Below are 22,447 nucleotides of genomic sequence, written 5' to 3'. Positions count from 1 at the left end.
TAAATCCAATCAATGTTTCCAATACAGAAAACTACAGTATTTTTCTATGTTTAACAGCTATATACATAACGCACATGTATTGAGCAGTGCTTTACAGAGAATGCCTTGCTGAATTCCAGCCAAGGAGCGTTAGAAGCATTCTGGAGTGAAACCCAGGGAGGTAATGAAACATTGTATAAGCTTCATTGCAAGATACAAATGTGCGCACAGTCTATCCAACCAGGAAACACCATAGAAACAGTCATTCGTATACAACTCAAGTTACTAATGTCCCCCCATACTCCACATGCAGTCCAGATGCACAAATGTACTGCAACTGTAATCCTACTGGGAGACTTCAGGCCATACAAACTTAATTTGCTCCCTACTGTACTCTAACAGGATTTTTGTTTTATATAAATTTATTTTGAGTTTACAAATACACCAATACCGGTATAAGCAGTAGTGGACATTGAAAATGCAAACTTGTATTATTTTTAAATTAAATATGTAATGAAAATGAAGATATAAATGTGTGAACAAACATATCCCATAATATGAATATCAAATGTTAATACATTAATATACCTTAAAATTATAAATATATAAATTTTTATTGTAGTAAACACAACAATTTCCTGGTCTACAATTAAGGATTTCAAGTTGACTTTAAGCAACTAAATGAATAAACAAGAAAGTTTAATGGTGCGTACACACTGGACGATCGACAACGATAACGATATCGTTGTACGATCTCCCGGGTGTGCTGGCCGATCGATATCGACCATCCAGCACACCACCAATACACCAACGACTATAACGACCTGCGATCAAGGATTGGCCTGCATGCACGGTCGATGGACAATATCGATATCATCCATACGTGCCCGCGCATCGCAGGTCGTTGGGCACCGAAAATTGCACGATATGATCGATATCATTATCGTTCATATCGTCCATTTTAATCGTATCGTGTGTACGCACCTTAAGGCAAACCTGGGAGTTTTGTCTGCAGACCCAGGGATTCCGCAGACCGAGAGGCCGATTGGCATGCCAATACACACTTACCAATCTGCTGCTCAATGTGTCTGCGCTGACATCACAATTGGGCAGGCGTTTAAATTTGGCGGTCCATTCATGATGTCAGTGTCGACGGTCCCTGCAGCAAGTGTACAGATGGTGGGCGGGTCGTCTATACACACAGCCAGATGCACCGATACACTGGCATCTGCTGTGTTGCAGAGCCGATGTGATACTGTATGTCTGTGAGCAAAGTCATTCACCGATATACCTTCTGTACACACGTACAGGTGCACTATGCAATATGTCGTTCCTTGGCTGACTGAATGACATACAGTATTGCACAGTGAGTCTGGTTCAGATGTGGACACAAATACCATTGCAGCTGCGTGGATCGCAATTGCAAAAATATGCTAAAGACTCGCTGTGCAGTGCTTAGTGATGCCCACTGAAAGCATCTCACATCCGCCGCACATGCAGAAAATCAGAAACATCGGACACATCGAATGCAGTTCAGGAGGTCATCAGCCTTCTGAGTAAGTTTAAGCTGTCGCAGACACAGAGGGTTTCCAGACATGCAGAGGGCTCTCCTGCTGCCAGCAAGGACATAGTGGCTAATTTATGGACGCCAAAAAAACGATTTTTAAATGGTCCGACACACCTAAATATTTATAACCAAGCCCCCGTTGCCTCCATCAAAATTTTGTAATCCAATATATATAAAATAATATACTTTAGAAGTGTATCATTATAAAATATAACATTTATTTTGTCACAATTAAATAGCTAAATGGCCATAACCAGTGCTTAAAGTGGTCCTTGAGAAGTGGTGGAACTTACCCCCCCTCTGCGCTTTTTCAATAATGGGACAGCGTGCGCCGTAGGTGCGTGCCGGAAAATAGGGGGCATGGTCTCAAAAGAAAAGGGCGTGGTCATACAATAGTATTCCCAATTCAAATTACGCCACACAGTACCACAATTTTATCCACATTACACCGCATAGTGCCCCTGATTCACATTACACCACATAGTAGTGTCCCTTATTCATGTTATGACACACAGTAGTGCCCCTTATACACAACGCCCACAGTAGTAGTGCCCCTAATACACATAATGCCAACAGTAGTAGTGCCCCTTAAGCAATTCCCACTGTAGTGGTGTCCCTTATGCAGTGCCCCTTATGCAGTGCCCACAGGTAGTGCCCCTTATGCAGAGCCCAAAGTAGTGGTGTCCCTTATGCAGTGCCCTAAGGATGGTGCCCCTTATGCAGTGCCCCAGGAGTGGTGCCCCTTATGCAGTGCCTCCAGGAGTGGTGCCCTCAGTAGTAGTTCCTCCTGTAATAGTGCCCCCAGTAGTAGTGCCCCCAATAGTAATGTCCCCAATAGTAATGCTCCCTGCAGTAGTGCCCCTAATAGTAATACTCCCTGTAGTAGTGCCCCCAATAGTATTGCCCCCAGTAGTAATGCCCCCTGTAGTAGTGCCACAAATAGTAATGCCCCTTGTAGTAATGGGCCCAATAGTAATGCCCCCATTAGTAGGGCCCCCAATAGTAATGACCCAGTAGTAATGCCCCCTGTGGTAGTGCCCCCAATAGTAATGCCCCAGTAGTAATGCCCCCTGTAGTAGTGCCCCCAATAGTAATGCTCCCAGTAGTAATGCTCCCTGTAGTAGTGCCCACAATAGTAATGCTCCCAGTAGTAATGCTCCCTGTAGTAGTGCCCCCAATAGTAATGCTCCCAGTAGTAATGCCCCCTGTAGTAGTGCCCCCAATAGTAATGCTCCCAGTAGTAATGCTCCCTGTAGTAGTGCCCCCAATAGTAATGCTCCCTGTAGTAGTGCCACAAATAGTAATGTCCCCTGTAGTAATGACCCCTGTAGTAGTGCCCTCAATAGTAATGCTCCAGTAGTAATGCCCCCGGTAGTAGTGCCCCAATAGTAATGCTGCAGTAGTAATGCCCCCTGTATTAGTGCCCCCAATAGTAATGCCCCTGCAGTAGTGCTCCCAATACTAATGCCCCCTGTAGTAGTGCTGCTTACACACAAAAAATAAACACAATACTTATTTTAAGCCCGACTCTTGCATCTGCAGCCATCTGACAGGCTGCTCCCCGGAAGCCGGAGCTCAGGAGTGCGGGGAAGGAACCGGGCACCTGCTGGTAACAAAATCTCAGTGGGCACCCAGCAAATGGAGCCACCCTGTGGCACAGGGCTGAGGTGGGCCGGAGGAGGCAGAACTCATTCCGTCTCCAAATAGAAGTGATGGAATGCAGTTCTACCCCGTTCAGGCCCACTTTAACCCCTGGCCTTAACATTACTATATTCACTGTAAATTCAATAAACCAGCATTCATATGTCTCAATTTGTACAGGAGAAATATAAAAGTGCAAATACATATCAAATATAACTTTCAATTAGAGATGAGTGATTCGGATTCAGAGAAGTTTGATTTTGTTATATGCTAAAAATAAAAGAAATAGTTTATAAAAAATAATATAAGTTGGAGTCCCTCTCTAAAATCGTAACCAGCCCTGGGATGGAATTGGAAAATAAGGTGAAAAAAAATCGCTTGGGGTTCCCCTTATTTTCCAATAACCAGCCCCAGGCTGAACCAGCCGGGAGGCTGACAATATAGCAGGGAGACACACAGCGTAGGGTCCCCCTGCCATAATGGCAACCAACCTCAAACTGGTCAGCCAAGGCTGGTTTCCCTAGAAAAGTTGGGACCTCCTCCCGAGAGACAAACACTCTGGGCTTTGGGTGTGTGGGTAATCATCTATATAATAAGCGAGAAAGCGTGGCTGTCTGTCTATCCGTCTTTTTGTCCTTTATGCACGCCCACAGTTTGTGAAGCATGGTGGATCAGCAGTGACAGACAGGATAGCAGTTTAATAAACTATACAACCATATAGCATAATTTCAATAGTCAAGAAATAATAGCCTAAAAGTAAAAGCCAAATCAGCAAATCACAGGCCTCAGGACAATACATGCCATTCAAGCAAGAGTAACAGCCTAGCAGGAAAAATAATAAATCAATATTTCAGATCCACCCCAAATCAATAACCACACTCGAACCTCTGAGCCTGGACTAGCATTGTAAAATACTCAAAAAATTGTGTGGGCTTCCCCCCAATAACCAGCCAGAGGAGGTAATGCTATAGCAGGGATACACACAGTGTGGGGTCCCCCTGCCATACCATCAAACTGTACCAAACTGGTTAGCCCAGGGCTAAAATCTCTCAGGAAGTTGGAACCCCCCCAAAAATGAGGTTTTGTCTCTGGAGGAACTACCAGCTTCAAGCCCAGGGCTCTTCAATAACCTACCTGGACTTTGTGTACTTGGCTAACAGTAATTATATAGTTAATAATATTGTTTTTACAGGCAAACTACAGGTCCCAGCAAGCCTGCTGGAATCCCTAGGAAAGTCAGGACCCCCCTTCCTGAAGGACAAACTCCCTAGGCTTTGGATACGTGGGTAATCATTAATAATACATATTAAAAATATTATTAATTTAATATAATAATAATTAGTAATAAAAATAGTTTTTTACAGGTGGACTACAGGACCCAGCAAGCCTGCAACGGCATTATTGGCACTTGTAGAACAACAAGTGCAAGCATGCCCGTACATTAAGGGCTCCTGGCACCTGTAGTCAGCCTCAGACTCGCAGACCAGCAGCCAAACAGCAGTGGCGGCTCCTTATTGCCTGCTGGTCTTCGAGCTCTGATTGGCTCGCGACTGGTGCCAGATTCAAGTTGTGCTGGCATTGTCTGTCCATGTCTGCCACTGCCTGCAGGCAGTAATTAGCTGGCAGCCTGACTCCAAATCCACACCTGCTGGCTGTTGATGGTACACAGGGGGAGGCAAGAAGCTGCTGGGTGGAGACGGGAGTTGAGTTGCTGGTGGGGGGGCATAATGTGTAAGGGCACTACTATTGTGTGGAATAATGTGTTAAATGGGGCACTACTACTATGTGGCATATTCTGTACAGGGTATAATGTGTAAGGGGCATTACTGTGTACTGTGTCCTAGTTACACCCTTGCAAATGGAATGGGATTGAAATCCCGACAGCAGATGCATGACAGGATCAAGATCCCAAAAGAGGCAGGTAAGTACCCATACCTCTATATCACACAACAACAAGGAATTGAATCCGCACTAGAAAAAATATATTGGTCTATATAGATGAGCCTATAATTGGCACATAAATATTTGTTACACAAAAACCAGCTCAAAGTATTCCATATACAGAAAACCTGTATTAAATTAAGTGTTGGTGGTGCTCCCTCTGAGTCAGAATACACAAAATTCGTACAAAGAGGAGAGAAAGCAGACTCTATTTTATGGGGCACTCTTATTGATTTGTATGATTCAGCTAATCATACAAATCAATAAGAGTGCCCCATAAAAGAGTCTGCTTTCTCTCCTATTTGTATGAAGTACCCTAACCTCCCCTGCGCCCCCTAACCCTAGCCCTCCTAACCCTAACCTCCCCCCTAGTGCCTAACCTTAACCTACACCCGGAGGTGCCTAACCCTAACCCCTCCCCTTACTGCTCCCTAAACCTAACCTCTCCCTGGGGGTGCCTAACCCTAACCTTCCCCCCTAGGGGTGCATAACCCTAATCTCACCCCCAAACCTAACCCTAACCCCGCTAGACTCCCTAATCCTAACCCTCCCCCCCGTGGCGAACGCTAAGGGCGCCCCGGACTTACCTTAATTCGGGATGTCGTCCTCAGCATTCCGGCATCGGGAATATGATAGGCGTTGGTATTTCAAAGCCTATCATAAATCCCTAGCCGCCATTCCACTGTCAGGATTGCGGCCGCCGGTCACATGACTACATCTCCTTGCAAACACAGGAGCTCTGCATTTAATATGAACTTGCATGAGTCATCAAGTTTGCTTGCAGTTAAAATTATAGTTTTGTTGCATTCTCACAGGTTTTTGGCAGACTGCCAAATTCCACTGGAGTCAATCCCAGGAACCTGTGTAAAATTATATATATATGGAAAAGGTGTCCTACTGGAACCTTACCTGCACTGCCATTCTTGGTTGTCACAGAGGGGTACCCCTCTGTGGAGACCCTTCCCCGCAGGTGCCATCTTGCCCTTGCGGCAAGTATAACCAGCTGCAGACTCGGCAACTCTACTGACATGCAGAGAACTCTCATGCTGAGTATGCTAATGGTAGTGGCTAATTTATGCAAATCCATGAATGGCATTCAAACGTACAGACATGCCTTAGCTTTTCTGACCACCCACAAACGCTGACAACCTGTCACTCACTTTGTGATGGATTCCTCTGTGCATCCGTAATCGCAATGTGATTGCTGCAAATGCTCAGTACAGCTTTTACGCTTTATGCAATGGCAAATAATCACTCGATATGTGTAAAAATCGCCATTGCGTCCAACTTTGAATTTGGGTTGGGGAGGAGGGGGTTGTTAGATAGTTAGGTGTAGTTGGGGGGTAACTTAGTGTAACATGAGGGGCGATGGGTGTTTGGGATCCAGGTATACCTACTGTAGGTTGGGGTTAAGTTATACAGGGTGGGGGGTTATGGGGAGGTCTGTTTTGGGTGTATTTATATGATTTTATATTTAGACAGATGTGGATTTGTTTTGTAATATGCGGCTATTGTAATTGGGTTTTGTAATGGTGGTGCACTTCTGTACTCTGTTTAATTTCTTGTCCCCTTTTTTTTTTGTATTCAAGATCCGTGAGCCCGAATGGCGCCTTTGGGTATTTATTATATTTTTTTTTATATATGCCAGGGGGTTTGTCTACATCTTATTTTGCTTAGTATGTTCTACTAATTTTTGTATTGCTCTATGACAACACTTTTGACTCATGTTTTTCCTTATATGCATGTCATGTTTATTTTTTTCTTTTTGGTATGTAATCTAAAACTCTCAATAAAAATGTACTCGATTTAATAAGCTGTATGCCTGTGAGAGAGGGTAAAATCAACACTAATGATATTCTGGATTTACAGTATCAAATTAAGCACAGTGTTGAACCAATAACCTCCAGTGTATCTGTGTTATGAAACTCTTCCTCCATGCTGATTTTATTATGTGCTTTGAAAATTGAAAGCCTTCAGGATCATGAACAAGCCAATGTTTAGACAAAGCTACTTAAAGATGGACATTTGACCATTCTTCAGCACACTTCATATACTCTCTGCCGTGTCCTGAATATATCACGAGATCCCACACAGAATACAAACTAACTCATTTGGAGGCAGATCATGTTCTGTCTTCGCTCTTAGAGGCCTCTTCTGGGAATGCTTGATAATTAATGAAGGCTTTCACTATCAAATTAATTACCTTTTTCTGATGCTACTTGTCTTCATGACAAACTTGCATTGAATAATAAGTAAAATGCTACTTTGTTTATAGTAAATAGAAAGAGACCAGTATTGCTGTTGCCTATAATAATGTGAAAAAAATGCAATTAGTATAGATTTAGTTTTAAAATATCTTATTGATATTGACATTACTCAATGTCTCCAACCTGATAAATGGTCCAGAAAGGGATTTTTCATGCATTCGGGGGAAGGGATGGCATCTTATCTTGCAGGACTCTTCCCAGAATGATACACTAGTGTCTAGACCTGGGTCCAAGAGCAAAGATCACATGTCTCCTGCAGTATCTGTACCACCTTTACAAGATAAGTGTTAAAATTCTGATCATAGGGCCTGATTCATTACGGATCGCTATTGCGATCGAAGCTGCGATCATGGACGCAGATCTGCTGCCGAAAGTATGCTAATGTTGCAACCGCTCAGCCAGCACAGAGACGCCCACTACCGCTTTCTCGCATCCGTAAGACCTTGCAGTCCTGCGTATACATTGGTAACATCGAGTAACATGGGCCCCTCACACGGAATTACAGCATGTCTGACCTGTCTCAATAATGAAAGGAAACAAGAATATCCTGCACAGGCCAGCAGTAGCGATAGTTATGTGTGGGGGCACAGCTTTATATTTATATATAAACCTAACGCTGTGCCTCCACAAAGGGTTCTTCCTTTTTTGTTTCTAGTCTCTTTTGCCACAATTTCTCCGATTATGAATCTGTACTGTCTCAGAAATTGCAAGTCTCGTTGCACGCAGTGAGTACTGAAGCTGCGTATGCCGTTGCAGTGGCTAATTTATGCACGTCCATGAACTGGCGTTCAAACGGACAGGCACGCCTGCGTTTCTCCGTCCACTCCCCGTCACCAACCCCATACGCTGACGTCACGTCACTCACTATGCAATGGCTTTCTGTCTGCGTACGTAAGCGCAGTGAGATCGCAATGCTTGCTAACCTGCACACGTGCACTGCGGTGCATACGCATGCAAGAGTGCTCACCATTGGCCGATCTGCGTATGCGGTTGTAGTTGTGATCCATGCTGAATCTGGTCCATAGTACGTAACATTTCTCCATTCTATTTTGGGAAATGCATCATCATCAAAATGTATAAGGTGGCGGTGCCACAGGTTTCGCAGCACCATATAGAGAAATACTAATAATACATATAGGGAAACAGATAGAGATGAATAAAGAGTGCAGAGATGCAATTAAAGACTAGACCTGTAGCCTCAATTAAATGCTGGGCAAGTGCCATGGCTTCAAGTAGAGAGATGGGTGGATTAGAGAGGTGGAAAATATGACCCTGAGGAGAGGTCAGGAGGTGGAGTGGGACCTGGGGCCACTTCAGAAAATTCAGGACCCAGGTCAGCAAGGAAATAGGGGAGCGGATTTCCTGCAATTTGTCAAGCCTAATCTCGCAAAGAAACACTCAGGGGTTGAGGTAGAATTGGACGCACCTTCTTTAAAAAAAAAAAACCGACGAAGAATGTGGCTGAAACAAATGCGCATTTTGCGCTGCTGCAGAGCTGGATGGAGGCTAAGGTGGCAAATAGATAAGGTCTCATAATGTATTATGGGGCCTGCTAGCGTGAGGGAGGACAGGCTTGAAATCGCGGAGAGTATTTCTTTATTTTCAGTGAAATCTTCAGGGTTTATTTATTTTAAAGGGCAATACATTTATTAGCAAATCATGGGGTATTGCACTATTACATTTTGGGCTAAAACATGCCTGGAAGCGGCAGCTTTAAGCCACAGTCTAGTAAAAGAAAAAACACCTTAGTCTAATTAACTAACTCTATGGGCCAAATGTAATAGGGTGAGTTTAGAAAATGTGAGAGTTTAGCAGTAAACGCTCACATTGGTTGAGTTCTATCTTCAAAATGGGAAATCATATGAATGAGAGTTTTTTGAGTCTAACGGGTAAATTTACTAAAGTGAGAGTTTTTAGAAGTGAGTTTTAGAAGAGATGCTGCCCAGAGCAACCAATCAGATTCTAGCTATTATCTTCTAGAAGGTGCTAGTTAAATGTTAAGTAGAATCTGATTGGTTGCTCTGGGCAACATCTCTTCTAAAACTCACTTCTAAAAACTGTCACTTTAGTAAATTAACCCCTAAGAGGCCTATGTATCAAAGCTTGATGAGAGATAAAATTGTGAGAGAAAAAGTATTAACCAATGGGCTCCTAACTGTAATTTTTCAAACACAGCCTATAAAATGTAAGGTAGAAGCTGATTGGTTGGTGTTTTTATCTCACAATTTTATCTCTCATCAAGCTTTAATACATAGGCCCCAATCAGCTTCCAATTTACATTTTGCAGGCTGTGTTTAAAAAATTATAGTTAAGAGCTGATTGGTTGGTAATTTATTTTTTACAATATTATCTCTCTCCCAGCTTTGATAAATACTCCCCTAAAAACATTTGAGTTTGCAAGTGCTTGGACTCTATTCCCCTTTTACACCAGAGCAAAAAACATGGGTTTTTGCTGGCTGTACCTGGGTTGCAGCTCAGTGTAAAAGGGTCCCTGATAAATATAACCCGGGTCAAGTGACCCGGCAATCCAACCCAGGTAGCTACCAGGGTCAGACCCAGGATGGACCTGGGTAATAGTGCAGTGTAAATGGTGCAACCCGGGTTATCCGACCTGGGTCATGCCTAAAATAAGCTGATTGGTGGTTGTGTAGCAGTCACCTCCCACTTTTTATGGCCTCACAAGTTTAGCAGGGCAGACATAGGTTCAGTGTGAATGGGGTTGATGTGGTAATAACCCAGATCGATGGTGCCGTGTAAACAGTGTCTGACCTGGGTTGGAACCATCTCTGAAAACCAAGGTCGGACCTGGGTTTTTGGTGTAAAAGAGTCATTGACCGAGTGTAAAAAGTGTGAGCATTTACTGCTAAACTCTCACATTTTCTAAACTCTCATCCTGTTACATTTGGCCCTATACAGTATACAGTATATCATAGTCTTTTTGACAGATCCCTGGAATGCATGCTAGCAGATGTCAGGATGAAGGGAAGTGAACTGATCAGAATATATCTACAGTAATTGCCAAATTAGATACAAGATGGTAAAAAAAACCAAGATGGTGCAACAAGCTCAAGTTTCACATATAATACACAAGGTTGGTTAGTGATAGCCAGGACACCTGGTACATATATGGATTTGAGAGTGAATTAATACCATCTCCTGGAGGCTGCGGCCTACAGCAATACAGCATATCTGGGGCTAATTAATTAGACAAGGAAGAGGGATGGAACAGATCAGTCACTAGCTCGCCTGTTGCTTAAGCAGATTGATGCTGGATCACTCCCAAAGGTCCCACCTGCTGTCAGAATACTGCAACACAAACACAGTACAAGGAGGTTTCACAGCTTATCAAAACGGGAGGTTGGAGTGCAGGCAAACAGATGAAGACTCAACTTTAGGGGGAACCAGGAGGTTATAATTCCACCCCTGATAAAATCACAGTGACTTCATGGTCCCCTGATATAATATGCACCGATCTGCTTGCTGCAATAAATTAATGTTCAACTACTATACAGTAGCTGTGGAGACACCTGCAATTTCTTCTTGTACTGTTCTTCTTGTACTGTAGAGCTAGGACTTACATGAAGGATAGCATAATACTAGAACATAGCAGATTTATAAAACGCACCTGAATGCAGCATTGAACTGCCTTATTTATTTAAAGTCAGGGCACACAATGGAAGCCTATTGACAATAGATTGTCATTGAATAGATAAGATCTCAGTAGTACATTGTGCTTCTGCTTCCCGCTACATGCAGCATGCTGTAAATATAGACAAGAGCTAAATTAAAGAGTGTTCTCTGCAGATGTTATTTAACTGTAATTAACACATGTAACACTTCCTGCATTTCACACAATAAGCAAAGAACATGCCAATGAGATACTACAATATCCAATATGCATGGTTCAGTGACAACAGTTTAGATAGTAAACAGACATAGGTTTAATATCAATGGAACCATAAACAAAACACAGCGAACGTCATTTCTAAAGCGTAAATCACAAATTTTGCTTTGAACCCACTGTGTGTCTCCGCCTGTTACGTATTATTGATGTATTTTTTGCATGTGGATGTAAAATGAGGCGCAAATGTGTGGCCAGACTGTATTCAGTTCACAATGGTCCGCTCACGCTTAGCAGCCTATGTATTAAGGGCTTAATAATGCGGAGACGTCAGTTTTCGCATGTTTTAGGTGCTGTTTAAGAAACGCCTAATGTAGGCGATATCAGTGAAATCTCTTGCGACAGACAAAATAATATAACAAGTTACTGCGGTCCCCATTGGGCCAAGTTACCAAGCTCCAAAAACTTTATTTATTTTGAAGCTTGGCCCCATTAGATAATGCCAACTTCAGATGGCACAAACCGCTCTCTCCTTACAAAGGCATTATCGCCCTAGAGGAATCTTCTGTTCCCCTCCCAGCAGCCTCCATGCTGTCCTGGCAAAAGTTTTTTGCTAAATAGCTCTTATTGCGATATGTAGCGACAAGGAATAAAACTGTTTGGGGCTACCAATGCCACCGATGATAAATAGGCCTCTTATAGCAGACACTGTCATTTTCATTTCCAACTACATTCGTGTTATGCAAAATGAAGGGCACATAACATAATTTACTCTGCTTGCATGTAGCTTTATGGGACTTTTTTTGTATTAACTTTATTTAAAACCTAACAATGCTACATAGAAGTCTTCAGGATTCCTCCTCTTCTCTATAGGCATTTTTGGAGAGCTTCAAGATGCAAAATCAATGCTGGAGAAGACACCTGATGGTCAGTGTCTTCTGATCTTAGTAACACCTGGGTCACTTAGGTGCCTTAGGCGGTGTCACGAATCTACAGTGCTTTTAAAGCTTGCAAGCAGAAAGACAAAAATCCTTTTGGTACATATAAAGAACTAATGTCCCTATCATACAGATGTGTCCTGCTACATCTTTGCTCATAGCGCGCCATACAGGCTTCTAAGTAGCAGCATGAGAATTACAAAAGTTTTATTTTTACTTCTGAAGAAGTTTCAGCTGTAACAAAACGCATCAAGCTGATTAGTGAGAACTTGGTTGATACCTTTTTAAAGTGAGTCAAATTATTGAAACTTTAGAAACGTTCTGTACAGTTGATGTAGTGGCTAACATTACTGCCTCACAGCCCTGAGGGCAAGAGTTCAATTATCGACCAATATAAAAGTACCAGTCATTAAACTCCTAACTGCCATTTCAAACACTGTGTTTAAAAATGACATTTAGGAGTTGGTTGGCTGGAACTTTATCTCCGTCCACTTTATCTCCATCCAAGGCTTAGTAAATAGACCCCTAAGACTTATGCTGCCCATCCACTAAGCGATTAAACCTAACGATTGAGTGATAACGACCGTCGCTATCGCTCAATCGCTTGGAAACCGTCCGCAAATCGGGCAGTAAAATGTCCTAAACGACCAGCGATGCGCGATCCTGCTGGTCATTTGCATCGTCCTGTTTTGCCCGTCAATTAGTCGTTTTTGGACATCATTATCATGCAATCGTTCATGCGTCGGTCCATGTTTTCAACGCCGGAATGACCAATGACCAACATATAAACATATATAGATTTAATTAAATAGCCCACTTTTATTAACTGCTTTGAAAATCATTGGTCTATGGTCGTTGGTCGTTTTGTACCATCGTTCACAAATCGTTCATGCACATGAATGATCATCAGGAATTGATGAACAAGTTGTGAAGATCTTTTGATCTTCCATCTTTCAGGGACAAGTCTGCTAGTGGATCGGCAGCATTAGAGACTTGGATAATGGAAGGCGCGTGGTCACCCAATAGGACATAGTAGTGTGCGTATCATATAAGGCAAATGCAGAATGAATTTGGTGTCCGATGTAGTCCTACATGAAACAAGTTCATCTATCCAACTAGTTAAATCCATTTAGTGAATTTACCACATATATCATTTGTAGTAGATAAATATATAGGTAGGCGCTACTAAGGTACTGGTTTTAACCCCTAGCTGCTAGTCACATTAGGGGTATCCCCACCCCTCTTTTACATATTTCTGAATAAAATATGTGTCCAAGCGCTCCAGAGTAATCAGAATCGTGTTAATAGGAGTTAGTATTTGTGTGTCTGTATATTTGAACGTGTAGTTATTTCAATAATGTATTTGACAAATAAATGTTATATGACCTAAACAGAATTTCAGTCCCGAAAAAAATAATCTGTAGGGAGGGTGTTCTTAAATATATAGACTACCACTGGGTGCAATATCTGTAGGCTGGGTGTTCATCCTATTAAGGATAGTCTCTAAGTATGTCCCAATAATGTCCAAATGATGTTCCACTTATATATATAAAGTCTCTTGTTTCCTTCAGTTGGATGATGCTGTACACATCTGCTCCTCCTCTCCACCTCAAAATAACAGATAGCACAGCATCAGGGAACTTAGGACACTATAATGCAATGTGCAGTATATGTTCTGTGTACTCACAGAATCTTGCTGCGTATCTGAGTATAACTGGATGGCTATATAGGTGACTCCCAACGCGTTTCGTCCCGTTTGAAAAAGTCCCCTCTGCATTGCATTAAAGATCAACTTTATTTATAAATTGTAATTACCAAATTTTAATTCAATAAAGGGTGGCCAAGAAGGAAGCTACCAAGAAACAGCTCTAGCCAATTGACTCTCTTAAAAAATGGGGGGTGACTAAAACGCCCCCCTCTCTATAACGGCATAACCTGTGCTGTGAAGGACTCACCACCCTTTACTATAGCAAAGTATGGACGCTCCTTAAGGAAACACCTTCTGTCCTACCGCAGGGGTAGGACACTCCCGCTGTCTTTCAAAAGGGCAACAACCACAACAACCACTTATGCCACATGTGGCCGCTTGCTAGTAGCACCTTCCCGCCATGGCTAGGTTCTAAAACCGCAGCTTACCACCCTCAATTAACACCTATCCTCAACTGGACCTAGCCCCTACTCAATCATATATTGTGGACTCTGTAAAGTCAACAATAGGTGTCTAACCACTACCCCTCCAGAAGAAGCTACAGACCTGAAAATAGCCGCATTGATCTTTTTCCTAGATTTGTCCACAGCCACCAGAACCCTGGAACCTCTCCAAACAAACCTAGGTTTCAACTCCGACCATACCACATGAACATCAGCCAGCGTGAGACCACCTCTGCCAAATCAGCCCTCACTTTCAGAATAAGGTCGATTACATTTACCTGCCCTACATCATTGCCCCCAAGATGCACCACCAGCCAGTCAGGACTCCCCCATAACTGTTCTTTCCTGAAAATTAAATCCAAAAGATCTAACCACCTTAAACCTTGAACCCCTATCCATCTAACCCTTCGCCCCCCCCCCAACATCAAGGAAGCCTTCCTAGCTAACGGATGCCACTCAACCCAAAATATGTAGGAATGACCCACAATCCACACTTGTTTCGTTGTCGTATGGGATGCTGTAAAAAACAGATTCCTAAATGTCAGTTCCTCACCCATAAAAAACAAGTAATTGAACAATGTACCAGGAACTGTGTTAGTGACAAAAAAGAACCCAAGCAAAAGAGAAAACTTAAAAACCTCCCATGGACCTTGATATTCATCCAATTGTAATTAGGACCCCTCGGAGGAAAATTAAAAATCCCTTCACACCCCACTTTTTGAATGCTAGTCATTCAAAAATTGACGGGTAAGCAACATTTTTGGATTAGAGAAAGTAGTGCAACATCAACCTTATCGCAGCGAACATAAGATTTAAAAGCCATAGACTTCCAACGGCCCATCTACTGTAAGCTGTGGCCCATCTACTGTAAGCTGTGAAACTGTGAAGCTGGCAAATCGCTGGCCGCAGCACAAGTAGCTGCTCCAATCCGAAAAGAGTGGGTGCCGTAGTCTTCACTCCTCAGGCCCAACTTAACCAGACAATGATTGAACATCGATGCAAACTGAAATTTCGTAAGGGGTAGGGAATCCACATGCAAGAAAAATTGCCCACCTCCTACCGGCCACAACTGCAAATAATGCTTAGCTAAGAGCAATGGGCAAATCTGAGCAACTAGATTACTTTTCAGAGACGACCATTGACCCTCTACCATTTGATCCTTTTTTTGAGCAAGGAATCTTACACAGAACTGTCTCTCCCTTCAACAAAATGTTTTCAAATAGTAAACCGGTATCCCCCAAATGCATTGATTTCTGAATCTGCCACCAATTTCAGGACTACTAGAAGATTTTGCAATAATCCCAAATCAATGGGCCTACGAGAATCAGCTGGCGATGGCTTTTCCCTAGCCCATCCCTTCAGAGGACAAAACAAATGGGATCATTAACCTGATTAATTCTAGCAAAAAATGAAATCCCTGCTAAAGCAGGAGCCATGGAAGACTTGGACCTACCTTGACTATAGTGTCCCCATACGAATGCCAGAAAACATTCCTCAGCTGACTTACTCTCCTGTTGGTACCTAATACGATATGCTTCCCACTCATGCCAGGCCGACGAATACGCTCACAATGTCGATGGTGCCAAGGATTTCCATGCCAATTCTGCTATACCTGATCGATAATCTGCCAGACATAAGGAGGACACGTTAATCCAGCAGGTTCGGCTTCCGGCACCAAAAAGTGAAACATATCAAAGTTGAACCGAAACAAAGCATCTGCTATTCTGTTATCAACCCCTGGCACATGCTTCGTAGTAAAATTGATGTTAAACTGTAAACACTTCAAACGATGTACCTTAAAAGCCATAGAGCCTGAGGTGAAGTGGAACGCTGGTTGTTAACCACGTGAACAACTCTCAAATTGTTGCACCTAAAGACTATGCTCTGATTCGACAATTTTCAAAGTTCAATGGCCACAATTGTCGGAAACAACTCCAACAAAATCAAGTTGGCCGTAAAACCGTGTGAAAACCAAGATGAAGGCCAGGGAGTAGCACACTATTCCCCTTGAAAAAAGGCCCCCAAAACCAGAAGAGCCAGCAGCTCACCCACACCCGTAAATCATCCTTTATTTCTTTTGACAATCGTATAGTATGATGCGGCTTGGCAACCCCTGTAGTTGCTCTCTCCAGTTTCTGGCAAAAAAAATTTCCCCATTAGAATTACTCTACGGGCAAAATACTCTACAGGAACCAAGAAGAGACTGGACCTGACATAGCCTCACCCTATCCTTGCTCAAGCACGCCTCTATCTGGGTCAAAAGCTTCTGGACTTTGTTCCCAGTAATGCGACAACAACCTACTCCTGTGTCCACTTCAATGCCCAGGTATTAAAGGCAACACGTCGGGCCCTTTGTCTTGTTGTGCGCGATTGGAACCCCCATAACTTTAAACAACGCGCGGGCTGAATACAAATTATCTTGACAAACGTTACTGTCTCTTGGGCCTCTAAAGATAAGTAATTTGCCACTCCGCTGTGGCCGGAGCCTGCTTGGATGCACCAATGTAAAAACATACTGAATTTCTCAAAATATGCACAAGAGACAGAACAACCAATGGGTAAACATTTATCTAAATAAAAAGGTTCATCTAACTTAAAACTAGAGATGAGCGGGTCCAGTTCTCCGAGAACCGGATCCACCCGAACTTCATGTTCCGAGGCGAGATCCGAGTCTGACCTGGGTTTTCCCGCCTGGCTTAGATCCGAAAAAGAGGCAAAACGCATCAACTCCCGCTGTTGGATTCTCATGGGTTTTGTATTATATAAATGTCCCCAAGATCAGAGCTATTTACACTCCGGCTGTGGAGAGAGAAGCTAGCAGACGTGTAGTCTAGTCAGTCACTGTCAGTCACTCAGTGTGTGTCCAGTCAGGGTCTTGGGCTGAAGGCTGCTGCTGTGTTGTCCCATAAAGGGGCTTTGGCTGCAGTATATAAAGGGGGGCTTCCTTCAGTGGGTGCAGCAGCTGCTGTGTCACTTGTCCTGTCAATTAACTGTGGATGCTGCTGTGTTGTTGTCCTGTCCATCAGGCTAGGGCTGCAGTCCATAAAGGGGTGCTGTGTTGTCCAGGGGGGCTGCTCTGTCAATTAGGGGTGCTCTACTCCAGAGTAAAAAAAAATAAAAGTACTTTTTTTTTTACTTTTTTGTGTGTGTGTGCGTTAGCAACTTAGCTGCGCTATTATTGTTCGGTGACACTGCCGCAGTTTATTTGTGACTCTGCAGGTGGCTTGTCCGCACTCGGAAGGGGTGCTTTGTTGTCCATAAAAAAGGGGTGCTGCCTGTGTTGTTCATCAAGGGGCTGCTACCTCATTTAGGGGTGCTCTTCCCCAGTGTAAAAAAAATAAAAGTGAAATTAAATTAATATCAATCCACAAAAAAAAGATATTTTTTTAAGTGTGTGCACGTTAGCAACATAACTGCGCTATTATTGTTCAGTGACACTGCCGCAGTTTATCGTCCATGTATTTATTACTCTGCAGGTGGTCTGTCTGCACTCGGCAGGGGTGCTCTCATGTCCATAAAAAGGGGTACTGTCTGTGTTGTTCATCAAGGGGCTGCTACCTCATTCAGGGGTGCTCTTCCCCAGTGTAAAAAAAATAAAAGTGAAATTAAATTAATATAAACCCCCCCCCCAAAAAAAAATTTGAGTGTGTGTGTTAGCAACTTAGCTGCGCTATTAGTGTTTAGTGACACTGCCAGACTGCAGTTTATTGTCCACGTATTTGTGACTCTAAACTGCAGGTGATCTGTCCACACTCGGCAGGGGTGCTTTGTTGTGCATAAAGAAGAGGTGCTGTCTGTGTTGTTTATCAAGGGGCTGCTGCCTCATTCAAGGGTCCTCTTTCCCAGTGCCAAAAAAAATAAAAGTGCTTTTTTTGTGTTTGTGCATTAGCAACTTACCTGCGCTATTATTGTTTGATGATACTGCCTTCCAGACCGCAGTTTATTGTCCACGAATTGTGTCACACTATAAGTCGTAGTGCAGTGTGTTATTCTTATTCATAAAAAATATTGTGACACTGTAAGTGGTAGCACAGTGTTTTACTCATAAAAATCTTGTGATACTGATACTTCTTTCCTGAATTGTGAATAAATTATTAGTCTACACACCGACTACAAGACCACAACAAAGTGCTAAATAACATGCGTTGTATATAAAACATAATGACGTCACTGTAAGTGGTAGCACAGTGTGTTATTCTCTTCTTATTCATAAAAAAATCTTGTGACACTGTAAGTGGCAGAGCAGTGTGTTATTCTTTTCTTATTCATAAAAAATCTTGTGACACTGTAAGTGGTATCGCAGTCTGTTATTCTTATTTATAAATAATCTTGTGGTTGTTATTGTTTTCTTATTCATAAACATGTTGTGACACTGTAGGTCACTGATACTGCAGTGTAATATTTAAAATTGGTGCAAATTGTTGTGTGTGCTGTAACCCACTTGATTCATGTTTGTTGATATGGAGAACGATCAGTTGAGAGGAGAGCAGGAACCACATACTAGTGCTGGAGCTGTTGCCAGTGCCACCAGTATTGAAAATACTAGTCTACCTACATCATCTGCTAAAGCAGATGCCAAGGGCATACAGGGCTTAAGTCAGGGTATCTAAAATCAAGAACCAATCTTTTACAGTGGTAAAGAAAAAAACATCAAAGGAAAAGTTAGCTGCAGAAAGACATAAAATTGGTAATATGCCTTTCACCACATGAAGTGGCAAGGAAAGGCTAAGGTCTTGACTTTATTTATGACTGGTGGTTCTGCCTCTTATGATGATGTAAGCACAAGTGAACATGCTGACATAGAAATCGAGGATGCTTCTATGGAAGTGCACCAGGATGAGCAGCACATTTGTGTAGCTGATGCTAATAAGGATGTTGTTGATGAGGATGTTGTTTGTGTAAACCAGTGGAAGAAAAAGTTATTGCCCATGATAAGGAAAAGCCCATTGTTATGCCTGGGCACAAGACAAAAAAATCCACTTCTTATGTGTGAAATTATTTCTACCCAAATCCAACAACAAGTCATCTGTACCCTTTGTAAAGCCAGAGTAAGTGGAGGGAGGGAACCTTAACCATCTAAGAATCTCCTCCCTGTTACGTCGTCTGCAGAGCATCCATCCAAAAAGTTTTGTGTTTTGTGTTGCATCATCAGTGGGTCTTTTGGGAAAGTTTAGTTTATTCTTGGCAGATGCACTTGCTGGAGAAACTAAAGGAGAAGCCATTGCTTACCAACAGCTCTTTGCATCTCTTCAGATCCCTGTCCATTGGGAAGAAAGACACAACATATGACTTAAACCTTGTATCTTAAATCTTGCATTTGCTCTGTTCAGCTTGTCCACAAATCTGTGGTTAAGTGGACAGTGAGTACAATGGCATTTTGGAGGCCACTAATTAAGTTTTTTTTAATGTCCCTGTATAAGTTGGGAATTGCTTCTCTAGGGAAGTGGAATCTTGATGGGATTTGGTAGTGGGGACACAGGACATCAATTAACTGTCTAATGGTGCGTACACACTGGGCGATTAAAGTGGACGACTGAACGATAACGATATCGTTATCGTTCAGTCGTCCACTTTATCGTCCATTCTTAACACAAAAAAGATGACCGATGACGACGACGCGCGTTTCCGCGGGTCGTTCGTCATCCTCGTTCATCGGGCTGACATGCAGGCCAACCTGACGACCTCGTCAGGTTGCTGCATGTCAGGGAATGGGTGAGAGAGCCCGGCGCTGAACGATATCGCTAATGATATCGTTCAGCGGCTGTGCTCAATGTCATGAACGACATTGAGCACAGCCTGCCGAGGACACACTAGACGATATCGCTCAGGGAGCATATCGTCTAGTGTGTATGCACCTTAAAACCCACTGCATTATTAGTGGATATTTTGGGCCCTTGTGACATTTAGTCATTGTACCCAAAACATTTTCCCTTTGACACATACCCATGGCCCGCCTTGGAGACAGGGGTGAAGTTTTTTATCCTGGCCCTCGAGCAAATTTTTTTTCTGCTGTGTAACCTCCAACCAAACCTCCACATCTTTAAAACCTAAAAGCATGGTTGGGTTTCCGTTAGGGATGAGCGGTTCGGATTCTGTGAAATCCGAACCGCTCCAAACAGCGGGGATCCGGGTCCACCCGAACCCCGGCTCGGGTGTTCCCGTCTGAATCGGATCTCACTGCGAGGCCGAACATCATCCTCCCTACGTTGGACTATTGCGAGAGTTCGCCTCTACATAAGGCGCCGCAATCGGGAATCTGCACAATTCACTCCCATGCTGTGCACTGCTCTGCTGAAAGTGGCCGTGTCCAGAGACTCACAAGTGGCTGTGCTGGCAAAATGACTGTATAGGGGACACTGACCGCACGTTGATGTACATTATTCTGCGTTATATTCTGCTGATTAAGTGGCTGTGTCCAGAGACTCACAAGTGGCTGTGCTGGCAAAGTGATTGTGTAAGGGGGCACACTACAAGCTAATGTATGCTGCGCTATACACTGCTGATTAAAGTGACTGTGCCCAGACTTACAAGTGACTGTGTATAGGGGTAGGGCCGTAACTAGGGTAGTGCAACCAGTGCCATGGCACAGGGCACCGCAAGGCAGGGGGCACTGTTTGGGCCTGTCGATTTTCCCATTTATTATCATCCTCACTTGTAGCTTCCTCTTCTTTTATCCCCAGCATCTCCAGGCCTCCCCCATATCTTCCCTGGCTCTTCCCCATGAGGCCTTGGCCCTTTTTCAGGTGCAGAATCTTATGTCCCTATTTAAAAATTGATGGGGGGGGCTCCAATGCTTTCTCTGGCACAGGGCACCAAAAATCTAGCTACGGCTCTGTATAGGGGGCACACTGTACGCTGATGTATGCGCCACTATACTCTGCTGATTAAGTGGCTGTGTCCAGAGTCTCAAGGGGCTGTGTGTACAATAATAAAGTTTAAAAAGTACAAAAAAACTAAAAACTTTTTTTTTTTTGGTGCTGTGCCCCACTGTGTATACAGACACCGTGACTCCTTGGGCTGTACCCCACTGTGTATACAAATACTGTGACTCCTTGGACTGTAGCCCACTGCTTATATAAGTACTGTGACTCTGTAGGCCATAGCCCACTGCAGTGTTGTCTACCCTCCCGATTTTAGTGGGAGTCTCCCGTTTTTTAATTAACCCTCCCGCTCCCCCGCAAACATTACCGAATCTCCCGATTATTTCTAACCCTCCTTTACTGCGCATGCACAAACCGGACTGCCGGGGGGCGGAGTTTACGGAGGGGACATCATGACGTCACGACCCGTGATGCCATGATACTTAAGGGCCGGCCACCGCGGGGTTCTGGGTAGCGGTGGCCGGCTAGTCAGGAAGCTGTGCAAGAAGTGTGCTTGTGGCTGGGAGGTGCGGTGGCAGCGGGCACAGGCAGAGCAGAGCGGAGCCGGCAGCGCTGCACTTACTGATCAGCAGCGCTGCACTGTGTGTGCACAGACAGGTGTGTGGCCTCCAATCTAATTATAAGGGGCCAATGAGACCTCTGTCATCTGCGCTATATGTATACCCTGATGGGGGCTGGGTGATGAGTGTGGGGGCTGAGTGTCACAGGCAATATTAACTGCACTTTGAAAGGGCACTCACTGACAGCCAATAAATGGATAGCTGTCAGTGAGTGCCCTTTCAGAGTGCAGTTAATGCCTGTGTCTGGTCACTAGATATATAACAGAGCTCTGACTAATACAGCTGCCCCTAATCATTGGTAACTATTGTCTAAGGACATTTAATGGTTAAGTTAATATTTGATTTATATATTTTTTTGAACAGGCAGCTGTACTTTCAGGAGCCTCCTGCTAAAATGCTGCTGTTAGTACTAAAGTTTGCAAATGCCACTGCAGAACACGCCCCTAAATGACTAGACACACCCATAGGTAAAGCTAGACACGCCCCCTGGGGCGGGACATGACACGCCCCCTCAGCGCGGGGCTCTGCGCGGCACATTATGCTACCACCTGCAATCTCCCTGAAACTAGTTTTCAAAAGTAGGCAAGTATGGCCCACTGTGTATACAAGCACCGAGACTCCTTTGGCCATAACCCTTTGTGTATACAAGCACCGTAAATCCTTGGGCCTTACACTGTGACT

Source organism: Taudactylus pleione, unplaced genomic scaffold, assembly GCF_031769625.1.
Source record: "Taudactylus pleione unplaced genomic scaffold, aTauple2 ptg000114l, whole genome shotgun sequence".
NCBI lineage: Eukaryota > Metazoa > Chordata > Amphibia > Anura > Myobatrachidae > Taudactylus > Taudactylus pleione.
Note: the sequence above shows the minus strand (reverse complement) of the source record.